At 40.4% G+C, this 15,145-nt stretch overlaps 1 non-coding gene across 1 annotated transcript; it reads left to right on the forward strand.

Moving 5' to 3' along the window:
- The first annotated feature begins 14,291 nt into the window (after nucleotides 1–14,291).
- Nucleotides 14,292–14,364, forward strand: TRNAT-UGU (transfer RNA threonine (anticodon UGU)). The gene has a single exon. It is a non-coding gene; the product is annotated as a tRNA-Thr (tRNA).
- Nucleotides 14,365–15,145: the final 781 nt, after the last annotated feature.

Consider the following 15,145-nt stretch of genomic DNA (forward strand, 5'->3'; position numbering starts at 1 on the left):
ATAATCAGACCTCAAATAGGTCTGACTATGAGACTAAGATCCAGATCCCCTGCAGCGATGCAGGGGACCTGGATCCTCCTGTGTATGCCCCCCCCAACTTACTGGTGCTTCTGAGTCCCCGGTGCTTAGTCCGGGCAGCGTGTAGAGCTCTACGCGATTGGCGTAGAGCGGAAGTTGTCTACGCGAATCGCGTATAGCTCTACACGCTGCCCGGACCACTCACACCGGGGTACTCAGAAGCACCGGTAAGTTTGGAGGAGGGAGTGTTAAATGGGGGGGCATAAGGCATTTCTGGAGGCAGAGTGCTCTGTGAAATGCCTTTTAACCCTCTATACGCTACTCTGCCTCCAGAAATGCCTTTTAACCCTCTATATGCCACTCTGCCTCCTGAAATGCCCTAAACCTCCCTATATGCCACTCTGCCCCATAATATGCATTTTAACCCCCTAAATGCCAGAGTGGCCTATAGGGGTATAAGGCATTTCTGGAGGCAGAGTGGCACATAGGGGGTCAAAAGGCATATCATGGGACACAGTGGCATTTAGAAGGTTAAAAGGCATATCATGGGGCACAGTGGCATATATGGGGTATAAGGCATTTCTGGGGCAGAGTGGCAAGCCTGGGGGCAGATGTGCATAACTGGGGGGTCAGGTTGTTAAAAAAGGAAATAAAAACAAAATATTTTTCTCAATCATAGCTTTTATTAACAAAAAATTGTTCACATAGTTTACATGAATTAACATTTACTGGTAAAACTTTTTTCCTATAGGGTCGTCTTATATTCAGGCTTTTTCTTTTTTCATAAATTAATATTCAGATTTTGGGGGGTCGTCTTATAATCGAGCAAATACGGTGTATATATATATATATATATATATATATATACACTCACTAGCCACTTTATTAGGTACACCTTGCTAGTACCGGGTTGAACCCCCTTTTGCCTTCAGAACTGCCTTTATTCTTCGTTGCATACAAATATTCCTCAGAGTTTTGGCATTTTTGTCCACACAACTGCAGCTCACTGGATATTTCCTCTTTTTCGGACCATTCTCTGTTAGCTCTAGAGATGGTTATGCGTGAAAATCTCAGTAGATCTGCAGTTTCTGAAATACTCAGAGCAGCCTGTCTGGCACCAACAACCATGCCATGTTCAAAGTCACTTAAATCCCCTTTCTTCCCCATTCTAATGCTCAGTTTGAACATCAGCAAGTTGACCACGTCTACATGCCTAAATGCATTGAGTTGCTGCCATGTGATTGGCTGATTAGCTATTTGTGTTAACAAGCAATTAAATGGGTGTACCTAATAAAGTGGCCAGTGAGTACATGTAAAAAAAAAAGGTGCTTGCTCAATTAGAGCTGCACCTTCCTCCTCTGTGTCGGGACACCACAGCCACCGTGGTGTGGCTCTAGAAGAGCTTGTGGCACTAGGTTCACCACGTTTTCTCCCATTCTGCCAATCAGGGACATTTACTTAATTTCACGAGTGGAGTGCACTGCCACAGAGGGTGGTAACGCATGACACCTATCATTCTATAGTGATCCAGACACAGACAATAGTACAGCATAACAGCACAGAAGAAGAGGCAAGAAAAGAAGCGGGCTATGGGAAAGGAGAAGCGTTCGTCAGAGAAGGTAGGAAGACTTCTTTCTAGGACAGTCCACCCCCAGTAGATCTGTGCTTTAGGGTGGTGGTTAGCTTGCCTATAGGTAGCGCCAGCCCTAAGTATGGCTTCCCTTGTCTTAGTGCCTGGACCGGAGCCCTGCTCCAATCACAAAAGCCTAACATGTAGCCACCCATATCCAGTGATCCTAGAAAGCCCATATCTACATCCTCACTTACCTACTTTGACATTGGAGCTTAACCCTGCCCTGAAACTCTGCTTGGATAATACCGCAGTTATATTCTCTTATGATAATTTCTATAAATTATTCACAAACCATAGGTTTAAAAGTAAAGACACTTTATACACAACCCCACTGAGCGATCCAGCTAAAACTAAAATTTATTTTAAGTTTGCTAAGTGCATTTTATCTAAATACTATTGATGAACAAACCTGCATACAATGCCAAACATAAGCTCATTTCCTCAGTAGAATTATCCTATTTATTATTTATTTTATAAAAGCCTGAGAAAGATAATGCAAGTGAATTAGGTACTTAAATATTTAATTGCGTTCACAAAAATGCTACTGTAATTATTGCAATTAATTCATTTTTCTGGCTACAGGAGCTGAAAGATTGATGTAGACTTGTAATTACATTCCCTTTCATTGACTCAGCAGGTCACAGCTTCTCAAATATAAACCAGTTTAAATAGAAGGTTCTATATAGAAAATGTTATATACCATATGTTCTTAAAAACATTTCTCGTTTTTCATAATTAATATAATATTTTCCACAGATTATGAAGGTGTACATAAAATTGAAAAGTATGTATTTTCAGTATTTGTTAGCTCAAACATTGTGTTCTAAAGAGGGGTTACTAATCATACCTGGGAACTTGTGGGCTCTGGTTGCCTGGAGCCTATCCTTGCGGTACGTGTCCAGATCCTGCTGACTTTCGTAGGCAGTCCCGCTGACTTTAGGGGTCAGTGGGCGGTACCACTGCCGTCAATTGGCGACATCGCGGGAAACACCCCCATTTAAAGGGGAAATGGGCAGGGAGTGGGGCATATTAAGATCCTGCCCCTGCGGCCCGGAGGATTCAGGTGTTGACCCTGGCTTGGCATATACAGGGAAATAGTGGGAAAAAGGTTTTTTTTTGTTTTCCTTTGTACCATTATATCATCAGAAACCAGGTATTTGTGAAAAACCTATACTGAACATAATGGTTTCACTGGGTAAAGTGTAAGCTGTTTATTAGGGTGTTCTCTGAATATACCGCGATACGCACAGACAACCTCCGCTGCTGCCGGCACTTCCGTCGGGGCTTCTATGACGGAGCACCGGAAGGGCATGTCATGCCGGTGCTCCGTCATAGAAGCCCTGGCGGAACTAATGGGCAGCAGAGGTTGTCTACGTGCATTGCTCAGACGTTCAGTGGCTGCCCCCACTAGACACCAGGGAGTCTGGAGTACGAGGAACGAGTCTGGGGGAAGCATTGGTAAGTTTGGGGGATGGCGGCAGAGGGGCATATGGAGGATATAAGGCATTCCTGTAGGCAGAGTGGCATATAGGGGTTAAAAGGCATTTCTGGGGGGCAGAGTGGCATAATGGGGGTTAAAAGGCATATCATTGAGGCACATAGGTAGGTATAAGGCATATCTGGGGGGCAGAGTGGCATATAGGAAGTTAAAAGGCATTTCTGGGGGGGGCAAAGTTGCATAATGGGGGTTAAAAGACATATCATGGAGGCAGAGTGGCCTATATGGGGGTACAAGGCATATCTTTGGGGGACGAGAAGCAAGAAGTGGGGCAGATGTGCATAACTGGGGGGCAGGTTGGCAAATAAAAGGAAATTAAAAAAAAAAAAATTCTCAATCATAGTTTTTATTAAATATGAAAAATAGTTTACATGTGAATTACCGTATTGGCTCGGATATAGGACGCCCCCGTATATAGGCCGCACCCTAAAAGTTTGGTGCTTTTTAAAGAAAAAGTTTTTTTCTTTAAAAAAGCACCAAAAAAACATGCTGCCACTCTGTCTCTCCCCCCCGAGATATGCTGCCACTGTCCTCCCCCCCGACATATGCTGCCACTGTCCCCCTCCCCCCCCGAGATATGCTGCCACTCTGCCCCCCCTCAACTTACCAGAGGAGACTCCCGGGTGTCTTGCGGGGCCGGCGGGAGACATCTACGCAATACGCGTATACAACTTCCGGTGCCGGCACTCAGCTGATGTGCCGGCACCGGAAGTTGTATACGCGTATTGCGTAGATGTCTCCCGCCGGCCCCCCAAGACACCCGGGAGTCTGCTCTGGTAAGTCTTGGGGGCAGAGGTAAAACGCATCGTGCGGACGGTCACTGGCTGCGGCGATGCGGGTAAACAACCTCCGCAGCCGGTGACCATCCGCACGATGCGCTTAGACAACCTCCCGTGCCGGCACCCCCCGTGGAAAGTGTTGGCAGGGGAGGCTGTCTAAGCGTATCGGGGAGTAGTATGCAGGTCCCCTGCACCTCTGCGGGGGATCTGTATCCTAACCCTGCTGCCTGCCCGGCGCCCGGAACTGCATGTCCCGGGCGTCGGGCGCTAGACCCCGAATATAGGCCGCACCCCCACAATACGGTAATATTTAACATTTTTCCTATAGGGTAGTCCTATATTCAGGCTTTTTCCCTAAATTAACATTCAAATTTTGGGGGGTCATCTTATAATCAGGGTCATCTTATAATTGAGCAAATACAGTAATTATTGCAAAAACTAAAAAAATTGGTCTGACCTAGGGGAATATATGTGCCCAGACCCCTATATGAGGCGCTTTCTACTATACCAAGTAGTGTGTGATCTATTTGCATTTCTGAACAAATAGAATAAAATTGTATTTCTGAACAACTTTTTGTTGCAGGAAATGATATGGATTGTGATCATGTATGGTAGGATTTAAAGTGAATTTACAGCATATATAATAGGATGGGGCAGCTGTATAGCTCTGAGACTTTGAGATTTTATTTTGGCTTGTATGTTGTTTAACCTCGGAGAACAAACTGGCTTCCCTCATAATCATTATCGACATTATCAGATAATGTCACCAGATGGCTGGCCCTGTTCTGTGTGTGCCGGCTTCTGATCGTTTTGTACATTGATAATCATTTAAAAGATCATTTACAGATCTCAGCCGCTGGCTTACAGCACAATTATTTTTACTGCCTTCTACAAAAAAAAAGGTTTATAATGAGAAAATGACTTAGGTTAACAAAATGCAAGAGTCGTTACAAAATCGAGTTCTTGGAAATGTGTCTGGAACACAAGAATTTGTTTTTGGAGTAGATGCTATACTCAAGAGTCTTGACCAATACATTTTGAGAGAAGCTAAATAAAAGGGGCTAAGGCTGCTTGACACAAATGTAATGGGACATACATCTTTATTCTGTAATTGCACTATTAAAAGGCACCATAAGGTGAATGAAGTGACATTTTTACTAATAGCTGCTTAATCTTTTCCGAGCCAAAATATAATTTTCGTTCCAAGACACACACCTGGCAGAGGTAACGGGCAGTCTCCAAAATGACTCTATAGTTCTTATAAAATTGTGAATAACATAAAGGTAGACATAAACTATTAAATTCTTTAGAAATTCTTTTTACAATATAGCACATTTTCAGCTTGATATTCATCAAATAAGTAAGCATAGCATTTTTGCTTTATTCTGAAATTTATAATGATCTAAAACTATTGTAATTTAAAATGTGCGTAAATTTGGTTAACAACAATCATGCTTGTGTCTGTAGCAGGTACCCCTGGGGGTCTAGATGGTGTGGTATAGCCAGTATCATGCTTATTGTTATGTGTGTTCTTTATTTCTTTTGATGTCTCTTTACCCCTGTGGTAAATTAATGTCTATGTTTTGCTTTTGCTGCTAAGAATATTAAGAGCCAATTTAATTAAATTCTAAACAAATAACATAATTACATTTATATGTGAAAAGATAAAAAGACATCCTTTTAACTGTGATTGTGGATACGATGTGGTAATAAATAACTCTATGTAAATCCCAATTCAGTGTTAAATAATTTGGTGTAGGAGTAGCACAGTGGTTTCTCTTTTATGCCACAGTCCACATATTGGGATTGAGAAGTTCAATCGTCACTAGTCTAATTTGTATTGCCTGTCTGCAATCGTACTTTTATTTCAGTTATCTATGGCATGTTTAATTCCTGTAGAAATTGATTCTTGACAAAGGTTTTTTTGCCTGCAACAAGTGAAAAATGTATGAATTTAGTCTGGGAGATGAATTCCAAACCATATACCGTATTTGCTTGAATATAAGATGAGATTTTTTTCAGAGCAAATGGTCTTATAGTCTGATATTCAAGGTCGTCTTATAATCAGGCTTCAAATAGAGGTCTGACTACAAGACTAAGATCCAGATCTCCCGCAGAGCTGCCGGGGACCTGGATCCTCCTCTCTGGCAGCCGGTGGACATCTGCACGATGTGTACAGGGAACCCTCGCTACTGCCGGCACTTCCGCCGGGGCTTCTATGACGGAGCGCCGGCCTGACACAACCTTCCGGTGCTCTACCATAGAAGCCCCGGTGAAAGTACCGGCCAGCAGCGGAGGTTGTCTACGCGCATCGCGCAGACGTCCGCCAGCTGCCCCCACTTGACGCCAGGGAAATCTGGAGCACGGGTGACACATCTAAGGATATATTGGTAAGTTGGGGGGCGTATACGGGGTACAAGGCATATCTGGGGGGTAGAGTGGCATATAGGGGGTATAAGGCATATCAAGGGGCAAAGTGGCGTATCAGGGCAGCAGAGTAGCATATAGGGATATATAAGGCATATCTGGGGGCAGAGTGGCATATGGGGGGCTATAAGGCATATCTGAGGGGGCAGAGTGGTAAGCCTGGGGGCAGATGTGCATAACTAGGGGGCAGGTTGGCAAATAAAAGGAAATAAAAACAAAAAATTCATTTTTTCTCAATCATAGTTTTTATTAAATATAAAGAAATAGTTTACATGTGAATTGATATTTACTGATAAAACTTTTTTCTTATAGAATAGTCTTATATTCAGGCTTTTTTTTTTCTAAATTAATATTCAAATATCAGGGGATTGTCTTATAATTATATATATATATATATATATATATATATCTTTAAAATTCAAACTTTGTTGAAGTAGGTACAGGACTATGGCCGTAGTCCCAATGGTACAAAAATCTCTTGCCACACAATGGGCCGGTTACAAGGGAGATCTATAAGATACAGCACACTGGCATATGAAGTCATATCCTGGCAATCTGTTTCTTAAATGCGTGCAGTGGGGCTAGAGATGATTGAGGTTGCTGCTCTAGATAAGAAATAGGGCAGCCCTAAAGGTAAAAACCATACCTGGGGATTGTGGCTCTGGCTACCTAGAATCCCCCCTTGGAGTCTCTGGGCAAAACCTGGAAAGTTCCCAGGTATGGTAAGTACATCACTGCACTTGACAGTGTCTTACTTTTGGGTTTAGCAGATCTAATTATTTGTTCGAATGAATATCAAATCATTTGATACATACACTCCTTGTGCACAAACGACAGTTAATAGGACCCCATATATCCAAGGCATTTATAATCAAATATCTTCATAAATCTTAAGAATTCTCTGTTATTTTTTCCAATTACATATTGATTTTATAATATTTTTAGTCCTGCATGCATTACTAACTCAATTATGATCCTTATGCTTTGCAATACCAAATGTTATGAATTTTTTGCAAATTTTCTATTAGGCTAAACAAGATGATTAAAAACCCACTAAAAAGTCGAAGTACGGAAAATGCAAACCTAGTAAGCACTAACAATTATTTAGAAAAAAGTAGCCAAAAAGCCACCTTTTTTATCCAATTGAACAATATATTGGTTTAATAACGGATTGCCTGGGAGCACAGCTGTAAATTGTTTGCTGAAGCAGCTAGAAGATCATTGCTTCCAATGTCTCATAGTCATACTCATTAAAGTTGTTGCAGACTTTCAACTTTTACATTCACTTGGTTGGAAGGAATCACCTAGCCTGCATACTGATATTACAATTCTTCATGTATACAATAATGAGCAGAAATGCATGAAACCCATGAAAGATAAATAAAATATATAACGTTATATTCGCATAGCCAAAAAATATAGATTGAAACAAATGGAGTAAAGTGTGTGCAGAATCTTTTACAGATTTTGCTGGAATTAGTTGAAAAATTGCCTATGAATTATTTTTGCTTACAAAATATATTAAAAAAAAACAGTCAAGTAAGACCAGATTTGAGTTTAATTTGCATTCAAAATGTATTTTTAAATTAAAGTCTTTTACATTTTTTCTTGCAGTAAATTATACAGACTAGGAGTATGTTTTAACTGGTTTACTATTTTTTTAAATTACCAGTCATCTCTATGATAACAAATCCTAAATCTTTCACTAGTTTTATGGTGAATTCATAATGATTTTGGTATGGAGGAATTTATAGTATAAGTTTGTGTTCTGGTATGAATATAATCTTATCTGTCATTTGTCAGGTTTTCAGTAAGTATTCTGCCAAGAAATAATGCTAAACTGACTAATGTTTAATGCTTAGGCTGTAAATATGACCAGGGGCGTAACTAGAAACCACAGGGCCCTCGTTCGAAAATTGCCCCGGGCCGCCCAACTTCAACAGCTGGTCTGTGCCTTTATTGCCCCCAAACAACTTGCCTGTGCCTTCTTTGCCCCTTACCCCCTTCCAACATACAACATATGTAAACACACTTATTTAAATTAAACACTTACTCATACTCACTAACACACACTTATACAGAAGATACATAATTACAGTAGCAACTAGAGAATCTAACAGAATCTAGAGAATCTAACATCTCCACATAGGTTACTATTCATATATATATTTCATATAATTTGCAATGCCACAGTGTTCTAAATAAAACTATTAGTTTTTTTCCATGTTTATGATTATACAAATATCTGCTGCCACAACTGATTACAATGTTAAATCCAGACAGATGTTGGTGGTGACATCACATCAAACTCCATCCATGTTAAGTTACATCATGTTATGCTTCTTGAAATGATGGAGGAGAAAGGGTAGAAAGTATCTACATTTCAGGCCGTTAAGAAACGAGGCAAAAAAATGACATCAAATGTCTTTTAATGAAGTCCATACAGGCTGTGCTGAGCCAGCAGAGGTTGGGGAGATCAAAAATTTCCCCTGTAAGCTTGAGCAACAAGACACTGGGTGGGCCGCCCCTGCCCCTGTCGCCCTTGGCATATGCCTAGTTTGATTTAGTTTATTCAATAACATCCTCCAACACAATATCCGGCGAAGGACAGAATGACATGAGGCATGAATAATTACATTAAATGGGGAGGTAGACATATAATGACGACAATGGCTAGGACACAGCTAACAGGGGCTAAGAGGATTAACAGCTACTGGCTGTGTATTTAGTTATTATATACACAGCAGTATACGGTACACAAAAGACAGTGAATGGCAGTACTAACACCTAGCACCTAACACATTAATACACATTTCTTCACAACCCAGATAATCAGCCTTCTTCTTACACCAGGATGTCACGCTGACATTTACAGTTTTGAGTCTCTGTGTGGAAAATGTGGTAAAACATATAATAGTAGAAATCAGTAGAAAGTGGGTCCCTGTACCCACTTCCCCAAGAACAGAACCCCTTCTAATGTCAGAGACCATTGTCAGCAGGCAGAAGGCTAGCCATCAGTCCCCTCCAAAAGCCCTAGTGACGGAAGGTTCCGTCACAATACCGAAACAAGAAAGTTATTACACATTTAACATTTCCGGGGGCACAGAAATATTCACTTTGGAGCAAGAATAACGCCTGAGTATTGGGAAGGGGGGGGATCTCGAGACTCAGTCTAGGCCAGGATACATCATTGGGTAGAGGTGACCTTACCCTCCTAACCATGAGTCTTTATATCCTTTTACAACATCAGTTAGGATGAAGTGATAACCTTCTATGGCAATCTCCACAAGGATATATCATTAAGATGTCATGTGCCCACTACATCATACAAGAATTCCAGATGCTTTCTAGTAGTTCAGTCATGTGGCTAGAGCAAATTTTCGTGACACTCATGTTTCACTTATGCCTAATTTGAATATATATTTACAATTAAGTAAACATAGGTTTCTTACAGAACTTACAACACAAAATGGGCATTGCACATATACAGTTTGGCTCTATGGGGCTGCCTTCAGGCATTTGCCATGAAGGCAATACTTGGTCCAAACACTACCCTCTGAAATGGGGCAGAGACCCAGAGTTCAAGCACTTTGCATGGGTCCATAGTAACAGCACATGCCTGACAAAGGTCAGTGGGCAGGAAGGCAAAGTAGTTATGAATGAACAAGGAAAATAAGGTATTCTGTGATGTAGGACGTACTTAGATGTATTTGTACATATTCAACATCTATCACTAAAATGTGCCACATAACTAATGCACAACTCTCTTAGCCAATTTGCCACTACACGAATCCTTAGATACCTTTCCTCTACGTGAATACAAAGATGCGCTGGTGTGCTGTAGGCAGTCATAAAAGTGGTTTGGTGATGATAGGATAGATAACACCTAAATCTGCATTTAAACAACAAATTGTTGCTTGAAAGTTGACCTTATCAGGATATTACAAGCTTACAGGTTATTTCTTGTAAATGACACATCATGTGTTTAACAACACCTTAAGCATACAAAGTTCTGAGTTTAGCAGAAACAAAGGATATGACAATTTACCAGGATGTATATTTTTGTAATATAATCCCTGGCCCAAAGAGGCGCAAGGGAGAATGAAGGCACAAGTGACAAGGTAGTGCTGAAGACCTCGTGCTATGTTTAATTATATCTCATAATTTCTCATTTTTCACTGTTCAAGACAGGTTCTATTTAATTGATGTTTAGATTCAACAGGGCTGGTAGTAATCACTCCTGGGTGTGTCTAGTGAAATTGAACCCAGTTATCATTTAAATTTGGTTAATTGGTTGATTTAGTAACTAAGGGGGCAATAACTTATTCACATAGGGCCAGGTAGGTTTGGATAGCTTTTTGCCTTCTATACACGAAATCATCATTCAACCCTCTAAGGACCGAGCTGTTTTTTTCTTTTTGTACCCTTCGTGACGTTTGCGGTGCTCATGATTAGCTGTATTTTCCTTCTCTGTCATTTAGTGTACCCACCCAAGTTATATATTTTGTTTTTCAGAACAAGAAGGACTTTCTTCAGATACCTTTTTTTTAACATATCACCTTATTTCTTATATAAAAGAAAAAAGAATTTGGTGAAAATTATCATCTACAACTCATCTACAAAAGCTAATGAAAAACCTGCTAAATAGATCCTTCTATTTGCCCTGAGTTTAGAAATACCCAATGTTTTTATGTTTCTTTGCAAGTTATAGGGCAATAAGTACAAGTAGTGTTTTGCTATTTCAAAACCATTTTTTCCAGATCTGGTCATTCTGCCCCCATGTGCTATTTGGGACATCTTTGAAGCTGGCTAATTACATTTACCTCCACCAAACCCTATATTTTTGAAAACTAGTGTCACGGACCGGGTACACAGGTAGAGCAGGAGCCCAGGTGCAGGGGATACTACAGACGGACAGAAACAAACAACAGACTGATTATGATAATATGGTTATTATGGATGGGGCACACACGGCAGGAAGCCCTCTGGATGGGGCGCACACGGCAGGAAGCCCTCTGATGGGGCGCACATGACAGGAGGCCCTCTGGATGGGGTGCACACGACAAGTTGCCCTCTGGATGGGGCGCAAACGGCAGGTTGCCCTCTGGATGGGGCGCACACGGCAGGTTGCCCTCTGGATGGGGGGCACACGGCAGGTTGCCCTCTGGATGCGGGGCATGGCTTGGGGGTCTGCTTGTGGGGCGCTGGCCGCAACTCAGGAACAGATCAGGTACAGGATCAAAACAGGTCAGGTAGCCCTCTGGATAGGGCGCACACGACAGGTTGCCTACTTGTAGGGCACACAGCAGATTTCCCACTTACAGGGTACTCAGCTTGGGAGTCTGCTTGCAGGGCACTCGGCTTGGGAGTCCGTTTGCAGGGCACTCGGGTTGGGAGTCCACTTGTGGGGCGCTGGCCGCAACTCAGGAACAGATCAGGTACAGGATCAAAACAGGTAGTCCAGAAAAGGGCTGGGCAGGTTTATAAAGGCTGTGTAATCCAGGAAATAAGGTGCAGCTGGACATGTCAATCAGGTCTGAGTGCTTTAGAGTGGCAAGGGCAGCCACTAGTGGTTGACAAAGAAAATGAGCAGCACAGAGTTCAAACAATTCCAGACAGTGAAGGGTGGTATGTTACAACTAGGCACACCAAGGTATTTCAAATGCTGCTGCTTTAGCCCTTTCCATGCACTAATTCTACTACCAGCCTTTGTCAAACTTTTTTCAGACAAATTGTAATTCAGGAATAAATTTACAGCTCCTGATATATGTCACTTCAAAACAACACCACAATATGTGTTCAACAACATCTCCTGAGTACAGAGATACCACCCATGTATGGGTTTGTCATGTAATTTGGCCTAAAAGGCCACATTTGGCATCTGGTCCTTCTACCCATGTCCTAGTTGGGACATCTTTAAGGCCGGCTAATTCAATTTACCAAATTAAACCACATATTTTTTAAAAACAGACACTCCAAGGTATTTAAAAAGCTTGTATTTTAACCCTTTTCGTGCACAACTTCTAACACCAGCCTTTGCTGAAGTTTGTGGTAGTATTTTTTTTTTCCACACAAATTGTACGTATAGCTCCTGGTATACATCACTGTCAAACAACACCCGAATATATGTTAAGGAACATCTTCCAAGTACAGTGATACCACCTATGCCTCAGTTTGTCGGGTTGTTTGTGGGCTAAAAGGCCACATTTGGGAGGTGCACTTGGTAGTAGATCTAAAATCCTGGGGGGCAGTTCTCCATCCTTCTCCTCATACTCTCAGGCTGGACATTGAGAGGAATATAGTAGTGTTAATCACATCTTTTATTGTAAAAATACTAAAAGAGAGGAAGGCATCTACCTCCAGTACATACTGCTGGGACTGGATGGGATTTGAAGACTGGGTATGATCCCCTGATGTAGATGTTTGCCCTACATTTTGGGGGGATTTTCTTGAAATGATCTTTAGGCTAAAATGGGCCTATGAACCATATATTCAGTCAGATGTTGGCAATAATATTAATTTAATTACATTTTAAATAATAGTTTGTGCTAAACATTCCAAACCAACTCACTGGTGCTTGTATACAATTATTCTTTACAGTATTAAAGCTTTAATTTGAATGCCTACCATCTGCTGTAGTAAGAGGCTAAAGATTTCTTTATATTCAGAGATATTTTAAGATAAATAACTTTTCTCCTAGGTATTGTAACATATTACAGATATGCACAATGACCTGGATAACCTGCATTTTAAAAAAATGCTTAGATATTAATACATGGAAATCCACATATTATTGTTAAATAGTGTGGTACGAAATATGAGGGTCTTTGTTATTGCCCTTCATCTATTGGTTCTTATCTCTGAAAAACTATGTATTTTTCAATCAAGTCAGCAAGTCTTTAATAAATGTGCACAGCAGAGATTCAGCCAGGTGTTTTGACTCATTTAAATGTAAATTTTCTACTCTTTCTTGGAATCTTCTTTACATAAATAATGCCCATCCAAAGTAATAAAAATGCTTCTGAAAGAATATTCAGGCAATGTGAAATATAATGTAGGTACGATAACATACAGAACTATGCCCACATTAGTATTTTGTTCAGCAGAAACTGTTAATATTAACAAGTGTGTATATATGCACAAACAGAGCCACAATAATTATACTATAGTGATATTGTTCACACAGACTTGTGGAACTAAACAAAATAGCAATATGAAAATTTCCCAAAAAAATTAGATGTATGGATGTCACCCTACCTTCTCTGACAACCGCTTCTCTGTCTACTTCTCTGCTTCTCCATCTGTAGGGTGACATTGGGAATGGATTAAAAACAAAATTAAATATGTGTCCAAATTGTGTTTGGTATGTGTGCACAAGTTTAATATTTGTTCAGAAGAATGGGGGGCTTGCATGTCACTTCACACAGCATGGGTATGAGAGATGAGACTTAATTCCAATTTATACTTTTAATTTGTAATAAACTTGCAGACTGATGAATCTCCAAGTTTCTAGCTTTTTAAACCACATTCTCCTGCAATCTTTTGTATGCAAGTTAAGAGTGTTTTTTTTGGCTAGTGCAAACGCAAATTGAATTGGTTTCTTCAAAGATCGCAAGAGAATATTTAGTCATGATGTCACTTAAAACTCACTTAAAATCTCATATACCTTCTAGAAAAAGGGGAAAATCCCTTTGTTGCCCACCCCCCCCAAAATACTCGGGGCTTTCATTTGAAATCATATTCATACAATTAGGGTTGAACAAGAAGATAACATAAGTGATAGAATGCTTTGGTCCTAAATGGATTAAATGCCACCATGAATCTGTTCAGACTTTTGAACTAATTTCCACAAAAATATACATGCACCATATCATACCAGACCCACATCCACATCTACATCCACACCTACACTGGTGAAAAGTGCCACACAGTGAAAGGCTCCATAGCTCAGGGGTTAGAGCACTGGTCTTGTAAACCAGGGGTCGTGAGTTCAAATCTCACTGGGGCCTTTGCTTTGTTTTAAAAGCTTACATATGAAATATTGTCAAATTAGAGAAAATCATATAGTTTAATGGAAACTCTCTTCATAGCTTTATTTTTTCAGTTACTTTCCTACGGTATATATGTATGTAAATAATATGAGCCTTGCCTTTTTCAAACAAGCAGAGAGTTGTGTAGCTTATACTACTAGTCACATGTGTCTAAAAAAGCTTCTTACTGACTGACTGATTCTGTCGCATGACTGCAAGCGTGATTCTTGCTCTGGCATTACTGATCATACTACAGTGTTTGTGAAGTATCTTTACAAACCTCTGAGGCAAGAAAGAGACCCTATGCAATAAAAAATTAGAAGGCATTTGATACTGTTCAAATTGAAATAAATAGGCTTCGATAGTATTGCTTGCTCCAGAGAGTTGGTGCTCCAACTGCACAAAAGGGCTAAGTGGAGCACATTGGGGTTCTGCCCTAAGCCAACTGGTTTGTAATGTCTTTATTAATCCCTTAGTGCCCTATGGATGCACTGATACAGGAATATGTTATAAGGAGTCCAATGGTGTCACCATGACATCACTGATTTACACAAGATCCAAGATTCAATGGGATCTCTACCCATATTGCACTGTAAAAGATAATAGGAAAAACTGTAAAAAAGACCATGTACAAATATCTCATTAGAAATGTAACATTATGAAAATAAATGTATGTGTTTTACACACTAGGACTAATATTCATTATGTTTGTAAGTTTCTATGGTTTCAAGATAATGGTCCACATCCAACATGTTAAAAC

This window comes from Sceloporus occidentalis, unplaced genomic scaffold (assembly GCF_023333645.1).
Source record: "Sceloporus occidentalis isolate IW3139 unplaced genomic scaffold, rSceOcc1.0.p SCAF_18, whole genome shotgun sequence".
In the NCBI taxonomy this organism is placed as follows: domain Eukaryota; kingdom Metazoa; phylum Chordata; class Lepidosauria; order Squamata; family Phrynosomatidae; genus Sceloporus; species Sceloporus occidentalis.